Source organism: Calidris pugnax, unplaced genomic scaffold, assembly GCF_001431845.1.
Source record: "Calidris pugnax isolate Ruff unplaced genomic scaffold, ASM143184v1 scaffold20, whole genome shotgun sequence".
In the NCBI taxonomy this organism is placed as follows: domain Eukaryota; kingdom Metazoa; phylum Chordata; class Aves; order Charadriiformes; family Scolopacidae; genus Calidris; species Calidris pugnax.
This window is the reverse complement of record NW_015094510.1, coordinates 23,245,075-23,262,229: the sequence shown is the minus strand read 5'-3', so window position 1 is coordinate 23,262,229 and position 17,155 is coordinate 23,245,075. Positions and strand designations below refer to the sequence as shown.

General features: G+C 42.2%; 1 protein-coding gene across 1 annotated transcript in view; it reads left to right on the top strand.

Moving 5' to 3' along the window:
• Nucleotides 1-17,155, top strand: part of MTUS2 (microtubule associated tumor suppressor candidate 2) — a 351,323-nt gene that overhangs the window by 32,766 nt on the left and 301,402 nt on the right. Inside the window, exon 2 of the mRNA XM_014966124.1 lies at nt 8,248-8,321. The gene's annotated coding sequence lies outside the window, so the exon portion shown is untranslated. The remainder of the gene's footprint in view (nt 1-8,247; nt 8,322-17,155) is intronic.

The window sequence follows — 17,155 nt, the reverse complement described above, 5'->3', positions numbered from 1 at the left end:
GGGGTTCTAGGGGCTGCTCCTCTCCCCTGCCCGCGGTGAAGGCACACGGCCGGGGGGGAGAGAGCGGAGGGAGCTCGGCTAATTAAGGTGGATAACGCGTGCTATCGAATTGCGTTCAGCCAAAAGTTTGGAGGATGCTGATAAATGGACTGGCTCAAAGGGGCATCGCTGCTTGTGCGGCACACGGGGAACGGCCAAAATCTCCCGGTTTACGCCAGCGGTGTGTTAACGGCGGGGAGCGGGGTCCTGGAGCGCTCGGGGCGGGCGAGCGGAGAGTTCAGGGCAAGCGCCGGGTCCCAGCAGCTCGCCCGCTCCCGGGGCTAAAGCCGCGCTTACACTGACCCCGCCGTGGGGTTAAACGGCTTCTCGCTATTTCCCTTAAGAGTGATGGAGGATAAAGCAGCTTCTGTGAATTTGAAGGCAGTGTTTTGCTGGGAAGGGAAAGATAAATCCGTGGAAGATTGGGTGGTGGGTCTGGGTCTGCCTACATCTCTGATAAAACATCTCTGCTTGAAGAGCTGCTCATCCAGGTTGGTTGTTTCCAACTCTGTTGAGGTGAGCCTGGGTACCTTCCTCCTCCTCCTCACTTCATCTCCCTTGCTGCCTTTGCCTCTGCTTCTCTCTCTCTGGCTCCTGTCTCTGCATCCCGCAGGTAACAGGAGTGGAGAGGGGGCTGGTGCTGCCCCTCAGCCTGGGCTCCTTGTGGGCACCTCTCGGAGGGAGCCAGCAATCCCTCATCACTCTAAACATGAAACGAGTGAGCCAGCAGGATCCTTGACATTTATCATTGCATTCAAACCTTCAAAGATCAAAAAACTAATAAATATTTCTCAGTGGGTCAAGCATTAAAAATATTTACTGATATTAAGGCATCAGTAGCAAAATAACTCAAAGTCAAGTATTTGTGTGCAGGTTGACTTTGCAATGGATGGCTGCATTAAGGAGGCACTTGGCAGCAACTGAGCTGGATATAATACGATGCATAAATACCTTGTTTTGGTTTGTGTGATTTCATTGTTTTGTGCTCTTTACATCCAGTGTAGCGTTTGTGGGTTTTATGGGTTCTCATTCCCAATTCCAGGCAGGGATGCGGGCTTTTCTATATCCCCTGCTACATAAACTCTTTACCAGTCTGCCCTTTTTCAATGCAATTAAATACACCCGGCTACTTGTCTCCTATCTCTGCAATCTGTTGAGAGCAGTACCAGCCTGTGCTGCAGTGTGTAGCAGTGAGCTACACGTATGCAAATGAGGCATAACTTCTCATTCGCAATCTGTTGAGAGCAGTACCAGCCTGTGCTGCAGTGTGTAGCAGTGAGCTACACGTATGCAAATGAGGCATGCTTTATTTGTCATCTCAATTTCTGCAGAATAAAGTCCTATCTCACTGTACAAAAGGAGGATCCTGTAAGGGATCCTTTGAGCAACATGCTGTGAGTTTGGAAATCACTACCTGAGGGGAGGGGTTGAGAAAATCTTTGTGAGTCTGTGTCCAGGGGGTTTATTTGAAGTAGCTTTTGATATAATACCATGTGTTTCCCTATTGTCATCTCTTTAAGGACAGAGGTAGGTATTTGGCTACTGATCTAAGAAATGACAGGTGTAGGTTTGGGTCAAATTGGTAGTTTTTCTTTCTTTACAGCAAAGCTCCTTCTATGGTAAAGTTTTCTGGTGTTGTCTGTTTTATTAGTAATAACAACTGTAATCAACAAAAAAGTAGCTTAAAACTCATGGCCTAAATTTCTGGAGTGTGTATTTCTGTGTGAAATACATTTATGGTACAGCAAGCAGTGCTAGATACTTAGGAAAACAGTGGGGAGAAAAGAGCTAGCAGCACATCTGCTGCAGAAGTGCAGCTTTTCATATCTGTGAAACACAACAGCACATCAGAGGTTGTGTAGGGAACTCAGTAGTCAGTGAGAAATAGTCCTCCCTCACAATAAGTTAGGAAAAAATCAAGACTTTCAGCTTCCAGTGTATTCTCAATTTCCTAAGTTCATGGAGGGAAGCACCAGAAATCAGCGTAGGACAGAGAACTGCAGCCAGAATTGGGGGCTCCAATGAACTGTGCTCTCTCCGGAGAGCCGTGCAGCGGTAGATGAAGTAGAGACACAATACAGTAAAGATTTGTTGCACAGTGATTGGGTTAGTATTTGATTGAACGCTCTAGAGGAGAAAATATCTAGGTATAATAACAGAAATCTCAGTAAAAATATTTGCCAAAATGCCAGCAATGAAGACTACAAAAGGATCTCTTCCCCTCCACCCCTGGCTGGATGCTGAGGTTTGCTAAAAACTATTGAGGCACAGCTGATGCAGCAAATGCTTTCCCTGCAAAAGTATTGCATTTTATCGTAAGTTATTTATAATTATACTGGCCTTGTTTAAATCCAACTTTTTTTCTGAGTGCTCTGCAGTCAGTTTTGTTAAGGAAGTTACAAGTAGCTGAAAGTGGGGGAAAAAATGTAGCAAAGAGCAGCAAAACTTTGGTATGTGGTGGTTTGTTTTGTACCCGATCTTGCTGTTGCAAACTTAAACCCGTTGAAACAGTCTTTCCTCAGCAAAGTAGTTCTGATGAAGTCTTGTATAACTTACTCTGGCACGATCCTAATATAAATAGCATCCTCATGAGCCCGGGAACACTGTCACTCTCTGTTGCTGGGTGTGCATTTGACCTTCACTTGCTGAAAACCTTTTTTCCTTTATTCTGGCCATTGCTGTTATATGGTATCATCTTGCTATTCTGGATTTTCCAGTGGGGAACTGGGAAGAGGATAAGGTCCAACACTTCACCCAAGACCACCAGAAAGATCTCCAGAGTACAGCCAGATGCCTCAACCACCTGACTGTCCCCTGTCATTGGTTTCATGAGAAAGACCTACTTTGTGGGGGTTTGTAGGGTAAGAAGCAAGAGGGGAAATGGTTGTGAAGTTATGGTGATTTATATCAGCTAATCAAGTGATTTTTTACCAATTTAATCTGTCACATACTAATCTGTTATGATACAGAACCAGGTTAGTATTTTGCAGCCAAAAGGCAAGATTCAAAACATCTGAAAAACAAGTCTTAAAGGGCTGTCTAGAAGACTTTAAGCACTCACTGTAGCAATTTCTTTAAAGAACTCTATTTTCTTTTTCAGTTAGGTGGCTATAAAGCTGGCAGTCAGGCTCCTAGGACAGCAAATCTTCATGTTTTGGGGCAGGAACTGTTTTCTGCTGAAGGAAAAGTTACCATTGCTTTTGTGGCATGGTGTGACACAGCACATGGTGCTGTGCAGGGAGTAGTGTCAGCAGCACACTGGCTGGGACATAAGGACATCCAAGTTATCATCTTTATTGTCCTAGTAAACTTGGTTTAAGACACTGCCTTAACTTCCCTTCTGAAAATTGGGAGGTTTCGCTGGCCCACTCTTGCAGCGCGTTTGGGGACTGTGGATGGAGAAGTCCGTTTTGTTCCAGCAGAGGCATCCACATCAAAAGTCTCTGCAAATGACTTAATCCTCAGAAGCATCTGGTGTAGCAGCAGTTCCCAGGCTTTTGCTGTTAGTGACATCACTTACAGATCAGTAATTTTATGCAATCCTCAAAACCAGGAAAAGCATCTGCTGAAAAAATTCCTTGGATACCCCTCCCAGCCTGCAATCGTGAATCTTAATTTAGATGATGGTGTAATACAGGTTGCTGCTCCTTGTATGAGCCTGAGGGCTATTCTGCCCAGAGATAAACTTCTTTGAAACAGGTATTGCATGGGATGCAGAGCTGGAAGAAAGGCATAACTTGTTCTTCTTTGCACAGCTGTGACTTTCACTTCATGGGCATAATCTCTGAATGCTTACAGGAGAATGACTCCCCTTTGAAATCATAGTTAAGAAGTAAACAAACATCTAAACCACATGCTGGGCTAATTAGCCTCTCTATTAAGTTTTACTTTTTGAATTTTAACTATTTGATAGCTTATCTTAAATGAGTTGGCTTCTGTGTTTATTACCCCCACAGGGTGCTCTAAGTTATGGCAAAATGCTAAGGCTGCCGAAGAGCCAGTCTGGCAGGCAAGGATAGCTTGAAAAAAGATGCTCCAATAGTGCTTTCTCCCTCTGGCGTGTGTTGTCTCTGCCAAGTTTTGCCAAGTTTTGCATGGGGCACGTGGAACAACAACTGTTTAAGCCACCTGAGATTTTTTCAGTCCAAGATGGTCCTCATAATTCTCAAGTTTATACTGCCAGAAGAATTCAGAGCAACTGGATGTCTCCCAAGTAATGTACTTCTGTGCTACAGGGTATGTTAGTGTTACTGAACAAGAATTAGATTGCAGTGGGGGACAAATAAAGCTTAATATTAGGCATTTCCAAGCTCAATGTAATTTCTTCATGCCAGAATGCTGGAAAGAATCGCTGCGTGCTAAGCCCAGGGAAAGCTGGCAGGATGCTGAGCACAGGGAAAACACTCAGAAGTAACTTGTACTTGAGTGTGCTCTCAGAATGACTGCTTTCCTTCTGGTCTACCAGACCATCAGGATGTCATGTTCTTCTCTTGCTCTTATGATGAAAAGTTTTTTAGTTGTTGATGTAATATAATAGTGAAACTTAAAATGGGAACAGCAGTAAAACAATCTCTGGAAACCATCTATACGAGCCTTGGTGGAATCAACAGCTGCATGCACGAGACCAGAAACGTTATGGAGATCAGGAGCAAGTGCTTAGGACAGGGTTGCTGTGTCATGGTCACAACCTGGGTACAGTAATCAGGGTTTAATGCTAAGTATTCAGCATGGGTACTCAAATTGGGCTGTTTCTTCAATGTGTTAAAAGGCTGAAAAGCTAGAACAAACTGGAGCTGAGAGATCTAAAAGAAGAGTACTTTTCCTCCTTTTCTAGATCTTTAACTAAGAAAACTTTAAAAGAGCATTTGAAAAGAATGGAAATCTTTCTTTAAACATAGTTTGTAAGCTGGAAAGAAATGAGTAAATTTCTAAAATAAAAACAGACTGGGCAAAGTGCTAATCTTGATATGACAGCAGCTTGATCAAATTGCCAACTAGGACTTCCTGAAACATCTGCATGCATCTACTCATCCTTGATATTGCTGAAACATGCCTCAAAAATATGAAACAGTGGATTTTGTTGTTAATATGCATATTTTCTGAAATAACATGCATATGCATAGATGTATCATGTAAAACTGTGCATTACTATCAGAATTATTTGCAGTAATAATTTTAAAAGATGAGGAACTCTGGCGGCTCTGCCAAAGGAGATTGCATTTTTCATTGATGAAAGCCAAGTGTCAGAGGGGCTTGCAGCCACCATCCAATGCACACAGCAAAGTTCAGGGCCAGGTCCCCAGCCTTTATTCATGTGAGTAATCCTTTAATGTCAGTAGAGCCAGCAAGATACTGATGCTAAAGAAATGAAAGCCCTCAGGCTCAGTTCAGAACGTACAAGTTTTGCCCTCCACCAAGGACCTGGTGGGAAGGTGAACAAAGGTTGCTTTATTTCACCTTGCTGGATTTTGAGGCCTTGGGTGAAATGAGAGCTGAGTCACTGTCACTATAAGCTACAGCAGCTTTAAGGTTAAACTGATTAGAGTGGAATATATAACATTGAGTCTGACAGACTCAGAACGATCATTTTTATCTGCTCAGCACTTTTTAAAAAAAATCAAATCAGGGAAAAAGCTGCCCTGTTTGATTGTTCCTGTTACATAACAGCGATGTCTTTGGGATTTGGGAGAAGCCACGAGCAACATGTCCCTTACGTAACAAATCCAAGTTGCTCTAATCCCTGCTGTGCTGCTGCTGACCCTGGGCAGCCAGGAATAGCCTGGGAGCGGTGCTGAGCTCCCCGGGCTCTCCACCAGGCCTGCAGGGCAGCCGTGCAGCTGAGGCCCTGTGCTCTGAGGAGTTTGCTGCCAACTGTGTTTGCTGGATTTGCAGGGTTTGCTAATAGAGTGCAAATAAGGGCTGAATCCTGTCCTTAAATTCCGGCCTTGCTCCTTATGGGCAGAGCTGATCCTCCTCACTTACCCTTTTTTTTTTTTTTTTTTTAATTGAAACATCAGCCTTTACCCCTATTTCCATCTGGAAACAGGTCATCTCATGATCGTGGCACTTTTTGGTCCTGTGATTGTTTAAAAAAAATGGATTACAGGCCAGATCAGACCCTTGGAGCAGGTCCTGAGCCTTTGTTTCTGTCTTTTGGGTCAGTGGCATGGCCTGATGTCTGATGGGATGTGCTGGGCTTGCCCAAGAGGATGTTTTGGGGAATAGCTGCAGGCAGGCACCTTCCTGAATTCGGGGGGCCTCCTGTGTCCCTCTGGCTTCAACAGGGTGTTGAGGCCTTGTTCCTGCCCTGTGATTTCACATGCTCAGTGTGGAGGTGGTGGGCCAACATGGGGGCCTCATGGATCAGGAAGGTGGCTGCTGGGAGAAGTCAGGTCCATGTTCTTGGGTCTTGGTGTCTACGCAGAAGGTCTGACCCTTCACTCGAGCCTGTCATGTTAATGGCTTGTCTTGATTAAAGAGGGTATAACAGTGTGGAAGAGCATCTAACCCTCAGCCCTACCCAAGGGTTGTGTGTGCCTCACCAGCTGACGTTCTTGCTGTGCCTTCTCTATGGGTGAGCAACTGCTCTGCCCTGATCTCCTTGGCTGCCTCCAGTGTAATCAGGAGCATTTGAAGAATGATAACATAAAAAAAGCAACATTGTGGGATTGTTTAGGGGGAAGGATTGAGGTAGCTGTGCACAAAGAGACCTGTCTAATTAAAACCGCAGGGGAATGGAGATGGTGGCTAATGAGGCTGAACATACAACTTAATTGAACTGAGTTATTTGAAAAGAAGCAACCTGCCTTCCTAGGGAAAGGAAGGTGGTGAGAAAAAAATAGAATGTACCTGGAATTTCTTATTAAAATATAAATTTCATTGTAATTAGTGCATGATGTACTGTGAGTTACTTTGGGTTGGGGATTTTAGCACATTTATGTGAAACGTGTCATAAATGGTGACCAGTTGCATGCAAATAAAACACTAGCCATTTAAAAGACTATTTGATTAAATCTATTACCTAAAATCTCATTTGTATCTTCCATCTTCTAATATTTTCTAAGCTTTTTATCCAAGGTTTATGCACTTGATCTTTACCACAAGGAAAAATTTAGTATCATACAACTTCCCCCTTTTCCCTCAACTCTCTTTCCCCCTTCTTTTGCTGACTCTACATTTTCCTCTGTCATGTTCTCAAGTCTCTTCTGATCTCCACCTGGTTTGCTTGTCCCATAGTCACATCCCTCTTCTTGGTCTTCCTTGCACTATACCTCATAACTCTTCACTGTCTCCTGTCTGTTTCCTATCATAATACAAATAAATACACATCACTGACATAATATAAAAAAACCAACTGAATGACAAACCAAAAACAAACACCAAAACCTTTTCCAGCCTTTTTTGTCATCTGGTCAGTCCTACTTAGGAGATCTTTTTCAGCTTTGATTCTCAGCAGTTTGGCTTTGGCCCCTTTTACCACCGGTGAAACCACATCTCATGGCCTCTTATCAAATCTCAGGACTGGCTTGCTTTCCTTTTCTGCCTTGACCTGTTGTCTTTTGATATCATAACTCACATTCTCTGATTCATGATGTTCATTTCTTGTGATCGCAATCTTTTTTTGACTTGTGGAAGAAGCTCCTTCTGTGTGTTTTCTGGATGATTTTCCTCATCCTTTCTTTTTTCCCTACTTTCCCTCCATACATTTTCTTGGTGATCTTATCACAAGCGAATTCAGCTAAATCTTCCTGAATAGCAATACATCAACCTTACCCCATCAGAATGTGGCACAGCGAAAAGATGTCAGATAGTACAGAGTCCCTTAAGAGCAATGATCTCTGTAAATGCTTTAAAACCTGACTAAGTTTAATCTGTGCTTCCCCTTCAGCTTGTGTACCTCAACTTGACTTGAGAGCATCGACTTAATCTAAAGATACTCCAGAGGAAGAGGAACAGAAAACGTGGAGCTTTTGTTTCACAATTTTTTTGTATTCTCTTCCTCTTTTGAGAGTAGGTGCATTGCTTCATTTCACTCGCTCCTAACAAGGGCCAGCTTATCTCTGAGTTAATGCCAGGAAACTTGGACAGGATCATAATCAGAAGAGCAGGATGTTTAATCTTGAGCACTGTGATTACAAAAGATTTGATGGTGTATGCCCTTGTTACTGGCTCTAATTCTAATGAGTCTTTTCTTTGTTTTTTTTAAAGGTTTCCACCCTGGGGCTGTCTTCTAGGGCAAACTACCACCAATGGAAGTAAAATTTTTTTTCCCTGCATTCTGGGTAAGTTTGTTTTCTGTATTGTTAATGTCTGATTTGATCTTTTAAATGTATTTAAAGACAAGGAACTCTTTGGTAAGTTGTCTTTGAATTTTCATATTAGTGCTAGTCTATACAGTGACAGGAAAACTCTCTTTAACAGTTGTATAAACAATGGAGAGAAAGGTGACTTTGAGGCAGACCACGAGACTTTTTCAAACAGAAATAGACCTTTGCTTTCCTAATGTTTTAAATTTCTCTCTGGGAAGTAGGGTATATATGTTGAAAATTAGTATCTAAACCAGTGTACTATATATCTAAAATAATCTAGTTACTTCTTGAGATAATATTACAATATTTGAAGAGAGTCTTTCATGCTTGGGAAGGCATAACTTTGTAGGCTGGGACGTGACCATGAAATGGATCCTGGTAAAGTTGTCTTGTAGTGGCATGAGGCTGTGTTCAGTCTTGAGCAATAACAATGTTTTCTGAAACCTCCGAGTAGTCAGCGATGATGTTTTACCTGGAGAAAAAATGACAGCTATGCTGGCAAATTGTGGGGCAGTATTTGCCACCTGGCTGGGTGCTTTGGCTCTTTGCCTACTTGTTACAGGCTAACAATGGTCCCAAAATCTCAAAAGACTCAAGAAAAGTGTTGGCTCCACAGGGGGGCTGGTTGTATGGGCTACTGCTCAACCCTGGATGGACCAAATAAAACCAGAGCTCTGAAGTTTCTTTTTCTGTGATGACCAGGTCATGATGGGACAAAGTCTCCTTTTGTAGTCTTGCACTGTCCCCAGTTTTACAGCAGGCTCACAGTTTATTTTCCTTGTGCATCAGTAGGCTGTCATAGCCTGCTCTGTCCTGCTGGATGAGTAACCATAAGGAGGAACAAGAACAACTGTCCATGTAGCCCAGCATATGCCTCCCTGAATACACATCTCCTGGGGCCAGGTCTGATCCTGTACCTCCAGCAGCCTGGCTGGAGGAGTTATGATGGCAACCTTGCATAAGTGATGCTCTTTCCTTTGGGGAGACTTGGACCTGGTCTGACCTGAGGGCAGAAAGCAGATGGGACCAGTGAGAAAGCAAACTCAGGTCATTGGCAAAGACATTCCCATTGTCCCAATCCTGGATGTAGGAAATCCTATATTTTGTCTGTCTCTCTCTCCAACCCAGGCTACGGGACTGATAGGAACTGGCAGGGCTCAGAAAGGTGAAGCAGACATCATCATGGCATGATCCCTGGCTTTCAAGGGACTCTTCATACATGCAGATGCCTTTGGGGACAGTGCTGTGTGATAGGAACTGTATGGCTGCATGAGCCTGGGGAGGAACACACCTCCCCTTACCCAGGTCAAAAGCTGTGTCTCTGGCAGCAGTCGTGCTCAGTCACAGATGATGTGGTTTTGGCTGTGAAATGGGTGATGGAACTGGTGTATTACTGTCTTCTGGGCAGCATGTGCACCAAAAAGAACAGAGGAAGTAATTTTTAATAGCTTTCTCCTAAAGGTCGTGCTTTTTCCAAGTGTTCCCTTCCATAACGTATGTTGTTTTGCTGTTAACAGGTGTTGAGTACTTGTTTCACCGACACATCTTCCTTTTTGAGCTGACATGTCAATGACATTCAAAGTAAGGCCTGTGAGAAGCAGCTTGAAGTTATTGATTCTTTATGGCTAGAAGTTTTGGAAATTAAAGGCCATCAGCTAGAAAGAAGCTTTAGGACTCTTTAAATGAACTTGCTCTGGGGTGAGCCTCAGAGATGTTCAGCTTCTGAAGGGGAAAATGGTGCCAGAAGTGGATGTCAAATAGGACAAGAAATGTAGGAGGCTGTTTTGCAATTTGAGTGCTTGCTGCAAACTTGGGAGAAGAAATTTTCCTGGCCCATTCCAGAGTTGTCTGCAAGAACAGTATTTTGAAATCCCTGTGTTTTGTTTCAAATAGACAGGACCGAATAATATGTGTTGTTTGGAGATAATGTGACTTTCACCTCCCTGTTCTGATCTTAGAGCACTGCGTGAGAAGATGATGGGTATACAAGAGCAGAACCCTGTTTAAGAGAGATTTGTGTGAAGTTACAGTGTGTTACAGCTGCGGCTGTAACTGGCAGGAGGCATTCTGACACACCATGGAAATACTGTTCTTATAACATTAATTTTTTAAAAAAATATCCAAATAAGTGAAAGTAGTCTACATGGGAATTTGTGGAGCAAGAGTTTAATACCATGCCTCCATATTTATGCCCACAGCTACAGAGATGCTTCAAAGAGATTTTTTTTTTTTTGCTGCTTTCAGCTAAAAATCAGAAATTCAGGGAAGCAACTTGATAATATTTTAACAGTCATCCAGAAGTTTAACATTGGATTACAGTTGAAATCCCATAGAAATACTCAAGACACTTTATACTGTATCAGATGGATTAAGCATGATTCACTTATTGCATTAAATTCAAGAGGGATTATTAATGTCTGGGTCATTGTTTCCCAGGCTTATAAATTTAAAGACCAGAGTGGACCACATGAGTATCTATTCTTACTGCCTGCTGAGTGCAGGTCAGACATGTGCAGGATATAGTAGCAGTGGTCCTTTATTTCTTCTTTATTTAGCATATCTTCCTGAAAGAGATCAAGGTCTTGATTTAAAGGGTGTCAGTAGTACTGAATCTACCATGTTGCAGGTAAATTGTCCCAGTAAATAGTGAGCCTTGCTTTTTGAGGCAGTCTATAGCTCTTTTCAGCTTCAAAATGTTGTACCTCATTTTTTCCTGCTGGACTGACAAGGGGTTTCTTATCTGGATGCTGATTCTCCATTTATTTAGCCACTTCTGAAATTCATTTACTATGAGCTGTGTTGATGTAGTATGGTGAATCTCTTAATTCAGGATTTTATGTATAGCATGATTTTAAGTCACTGTGTAGTGTGAAATTAGGACTAGAAATATGTCCTGTCAGCACACTACCATTATCAAATGATGATGTAACTGCATACAAATGATCAGATTTACATGGCCAGGCCTATTTTCCATACAGCTGTGTTGATTGGTGTTAATTATGCTACCGTTTTTCAATGTCTTATTGATTGTGTCCCATGGTAACCTTTCCCTGCTGTTCCTTACTACTGATGTCAGTCTAATTGTTCGATAGGTGCTTAGGCTATACCATTTAACCCTTTTAAGCACCACTTTGATATTAACTCTTTCCAGTCACCAGGAACTTGTAGTGTTTCAGTGTTTGTAAACAGCAGTCATTGAATCAAAACTTACTGGTACATCTACCCTCTACTCTTCAATGCAGGGTTTTAACTCAGGGGCTATTTAAAGCTCTCTCCAGTTACTGATGGCATGGGAGGTATGTTATTATCACTGTAAGATGTGAATATAGCAAGGATCTTGCATCTTTCTGAACACAGAGTCGAAGTAGTTGTGAAATATGCTTGTCTTTTTCTGAATCATTTGATTTTTATCTGGAATGACCAGTTATTGAAGCCATTGCTTGGCATTCACTTATTCTTGTTCCATTTAGGGAAGAGCTCCTGTTGTCGTAAACCTCACCATAGCTTTTTAATGTGTGGGGTTTTTTATTCCATCATTTGCTTGCATTTCTGCAATGTTAATTTGTATTCATTGCTATCAGTGTCTTTTTTTCCCCATCTGTTATGTACTGTGGGTTTGTTTTACAGGTTTCTCTGCTGCTGCTGTCACTCTCCATAGCCAGGATTCTTCAACCAAAAAAGCTTCTTTTCATGGCTCTAGCACAATGATTTTCTTTTTTCTGGCCATGTAATAAAGCATCCCTTAGCAGATCCTTTTTATATTTTTGTGTGACTATTTCCCTCTGCTCAGTTTTGCTCGTGATTGGTTTAGGTTTGAGAAATTGTCTTTCTAAAATATACAAACAAGTAAATTAGATATTGGTTAATATTACACATTGTTTTCCAGTTGCGAAAAAATTTAGAACATTGACCTTTGCCTGTAGTGGATCATAACTTCCTAGTTAAACAGTTCACCTCTATCCAATAGGAGTCAAAAAAAAGTTAGCTAGAGTTGATTTCACTACTTTTTGTATTAAGAAATGAACTGGAACATGCAGACTTTCCTGAAGTCTTAGTCGTAAAGTGGTTCTTCCAGAACAGATTCTCTGCTAGAATAAAATTTAATGTAACAATATTTTTCATAACTTCAAAGATATATGCTTGAGGAGTGCCTCATTTGATGGATTTCTGGCAGACCTCAGCCTCTGTCTCAGCTTATGATTTGCCAGTACTCTAGATTCTGCTCTTCTTTTTGCACATGCAGTATCCATGGCTTTTTCTTCTGCACACTCTATTTCTCTCAAACAAGTACAGTGCTTTTCAGTGTTGATTTTTATCACGTTTTTGTTTGTTACCTTATTAACCTTTAATACAGTTGAGCTTCCTTTTGAAAAAGGCAATTCTAATTTCTGTTGAAATCGAGCCCAGTCACCGCAGTTGTAAGCAAGCTTTCAGTGGAACAAATTGTTTGCCCTTTTTAAAAAAGAATCTATTCAAATATCAGCAGTGCAGGGGAAGCTTTGCTTTCTATTTCTAGCTCTGCAATACAGGAATTGCAAGTTTTCTGACAATTTACGTTGATGTGGGCAGGGTCTTATTTGTCAGTGAGACCGCCATGGTCGGCAGCTCCCAGTCCATGTGGCCTTTTGCAAGCTGGTGGTGGCTGCTAGGCTGCTGTGCAGACAAGATGAACTTCATGAGATGGAGTTCATGCTGCGGGTGGCTTTGGGGCTGGCTCTGGACTGCAGCTGAGGCAGAGGGAAAGGACAGTAGCTAAGGTCAAAAGTTGATATGTTTTCTTATGCTTTGTGAAAGTCCTAGAAGTACAGTCTTAACAAATGGCTGATACTCAGATCACTAATGCAATTTACTTGGTTAAAACAGCAATGCGTGTGGAAATTAACTTCTCAGTATTTGAAGCAAGTGACTTGTCAACGTGTGGTCTTGCTCTGTCACCAGAACAGACTTGCACATCCAGCATTGCTGAGGGCTTGTGAGGAGCTGTATGGGCAGAATATGGTTCACAGGAGATGGTCACATCTCCCAGTATTATACTGTGCTTAGCACAAACATATGTGGGCAGCTGAGTATCCTGAGTAGAGAAGCTGCAGAATGATTTACTGTGTGTATTCAGGTGGTTTACAGAAGTTGTACTTGGCACTGATGAGGCCACACCTCAAAAACTGTGCTCAGTTTTGGACCCCCCATGATGAGAAAGCACCTCAATGTCTGCCTGGGGCGTGTCCAGAGAAGAGCAATGAAGCTGTTGAGGGGTCTGGAGAAGAAGTCTTAAGTGGAGCAGCTGAAGGCACTGGGGTTGTTTAGTCTGGAGAAGAGGAGGCTGAGGGGAGATGTTACCACTCTCCAGAATTACATGAAGGGAGGTTGTAGAGAGGTGGGAGTTGGTCTCTTCTCCCAAGCAACAGGCAATAGGACAAAATGAAATATCCTCAGGTTGCACCCAGAGAAGGTTTAGGATGGATATTAGGAAAATTTTTTTCACTGAGAGCATTGTCAAGCATTGGAGCAGGCTGCCCAGGGAAGTGCTTGAATGGCCATCTCTGGAGGTATTTACAGAATGTAGATGTGGCATTAGTCTGGAGAAGAGGAGGCTGAGGGGAGATGTTACCACTCTCCAGAATTACATGAAGGGAGGTTGTAGAGAGGTGGGAGTTGGTCTCTTCTCCCAAGCAACAGGCAATAGGACAAAATGAAATATCTTCAGGTTGCACCCAGAGAAGGTTTAGGATGGATATTAGGAAAATTTTTTTCACTGAGAGCATTGTCAAGCATTGGAGCAGGCTGCCCAGGGAAGTGCTTGAATGGCCATCTCTGGAGGTATTTACAGAATGTAGATGTGGCATTTAGGGACATGTTTTAGTGGTGGACTTGGCAGGGTTACATTAATGGTTGGACTTGTTCTTAAGGGTCTTTTCCAACCTAAATGATTCTATGATTCCATGACTCTAAGCTACTAATTTCCCATGTATAACCACACCATTACTGAATTGATAGTAAGGAGCAGCATCCCAGCTGGTATCGAGTCCACAGAGCAGGAATCAGCTTGTATAAATGCGTTGGTACAAGAACACTGTTTTCATTCAGTGTTGTGTGGCTTAGAATGAGGGATGCTACAAAGGATTAGTCAACTAAAATGAAGGATATAAACAACTGCTAAGACATGATCCATCTGCGGTGATAGAATAGCAACAACTTCATAAGCTCCTAGTTTAGCCTGTTTAAATAAAGTTACTTGCAAAGAATCTTCTGATATGTTAATTATATTATTCATACTGGTTTTCTGAATTTCAAAACAAAGTGTGACCTTGATTTCAAAGTAAAAGTGCATGAAAGCATGCTGTGCTTATTTTTCATAATTAATCATGTATAAGCCAATTTTATGGCAAAACAGATAAATGAGATGTCAGAATATTTGTTTGTAAATACTTTGCTTCAAGATGTTAGTGCAGTTTGTGTCCTAGCTGTAAAGAAATCCAGTATTTCTTTGTTTCACTGTAGGATGAAAGCGTAACATGACATATACAGCAGTTAAACTCTAAATGGATATACCATAACCAGAGTATACATTTTGTTTAGTTATTGCAGTGTGTGTGTTAAAACATGCAAAACCCCCTTTTTCCTTCTGCAGTAGCCTAGGGGAGTGCTACTTGTCCCCAGCATCCCCGTCGATCACACGTGAGCAGCTCAACTTGCATGAGACATAAGTTGGTAGGCATCAACATTTTCAGGGCTGAGGTGAAACAAATATCAAAAGGTTCCTTCAAAGGTGGCAGCTGCTCATACCAAGAAATGGCAATAACCTCTACTCTTAATGTCGGGGGCGTCCTGAGCCTGCCTTGGAGGCTGAAGCCAGTGCTTTTCCAGAGATGGCAGAAAATGGGTTTTTCTTCCCTTCAGAAGACAAGCTTATACAACTCTGTTTACATCTCCAAATGACAGCACATGCATTGATGACGGCTCTTGTTTGGCACTGCAATTAGGTGTTTGGTGCGGTAGGTTAGGTTTGGGGCCAGTGCAGACTCCCATCCTCACCCCAGGGAGAGATGAGTGGTAAGTCCCCTGCAGTGGGGCTGCTTCCAGGGTGGGTGCCCCTGACCTGGTGCCTGTGCAGGCAGGCTTTGCCATGTGAAGGGTCCCTTCCAACCTAGATATTCTGTGATTTGGTTCTATGTTTTGGCAGCACAAGGGTATGGGGATGCTGTGGAGTGAGCTCAGAGATGGTGAGAGGCACCCCCAATGGAGGTGGGCTTGTACAGCCAGCGGGGCTTGGGCTCCCACACGTCCAGGGCTTCAGTTAAAAGACCCTCTGTCAGGACAACCAGAAAGCCACACTGAAAGTAAATGGGTAGAGCCATTTGACTACTAAATTTTGCATAATGAAGTTAACAGCTGATGTCATTTGCGTTATAAGTGCTTTTTAAATAGGATTTACTGGATTCTACTGTGAAGTGTTGCAGGACTGTATTATTCCATAGCTCCCTTCAGTTGCCTCTCTACCTCTATCTAACAAGCCCTGGCATTTAGTGTTTGTTACATACGCAGTATAATAGGTTTCAGCATTAGGCTTCATTCAGTGCATAAGCTAGTATTAGTCTGAGTCTTTCAGCCCTTTCTCCTAAGCTGCCAAGTGGTAGGGGATATAGCTCGGATGAGAGAAAACAATTTCAACTTTCTTGGTGAACTAGTTTTGAGAAAAGTTTTTCTCAAATGCAGAGTTTCATACTGAAGCCATGTGATTAAAAGCCTATGGGGGAATCAAGCAAAAGGATGGTTTTAAGGAAGATCAAGGGACCGAATGCAATTTTTGCTGCACACGATAATTAAAGAAACAGCATCCTCATTAGCATAATACACAAAATGATAAAAAGAATTGGACAGATGCCTAATCTTGAAATGCTTCTTAATTTACAAGTACAGAGTTTAAAAAGAAAGCAATTGAGAAAGCCAGTTCTTTCTAGCTGCCTGCCTGAATCATCAGAACTGCCTCTTATATAACTTACTGTCTCAAAGAGAAAAAAAAAAAAAAACACAAAAAAGTAAAGTGAAGTGCTGTGCTCCAGGACACCATCCATACGATGTCTGTTGCACATGTACAGGGGTACTAGAGCATCTGCAATACTTCAGGTCTTCTGGGATTGGATGCCTACCAGACAAAATTAGACATATGAGCAGATATTCTCAACTGGAGACATGTATGGCCCCAAATGAGTCCAAAGGCATCTACCACAAAAATGAAACATTCATTTTCTGTTGATTCTTGACTCTGTCTCAGAGTGGCCACCTGCATTTCTTACGATTAGATGTTGTGCCATAGAGAAATTTGAGAGCCCTATCGAGTATTTTTTTTTTTTTGAGAAGAATTTCTGAATTCTTGCTAAGGGCAAAAATAACTTTCTGGTTTTGGTGAAATTGTGAATCAAATATGGCACGGAGAAATAGGTGGCATTCATGTTGATCTGTCCATGAGTTACATTTTGTTCTTGTCCTATATAAACTACAATGGAGCAGTTTCTCTGTTTCATTTAAAAGAACAGAACTAGGATGATATTTAACCACTGCATCTATAGGTTACCAAAGGGTTTTGAAGTGAACCAAAATCTTGTGAAGTCTCAGAATTATGTCACCACCTGTGAATGTGGGGAGGCTCCTCAGATCTCATTATACACTGCCAAAACAGCCATGTACGTAGTAGGGAATGACCTGCTCGAACTGCTTGGTGCACCCAGCTCTATGCTGAGAGTTGTTCTGCACTTCCCAGTGCTCAGCTCCAGGTCTCTTCTGGGCCCCATACAGTGCTCTGTAAAACA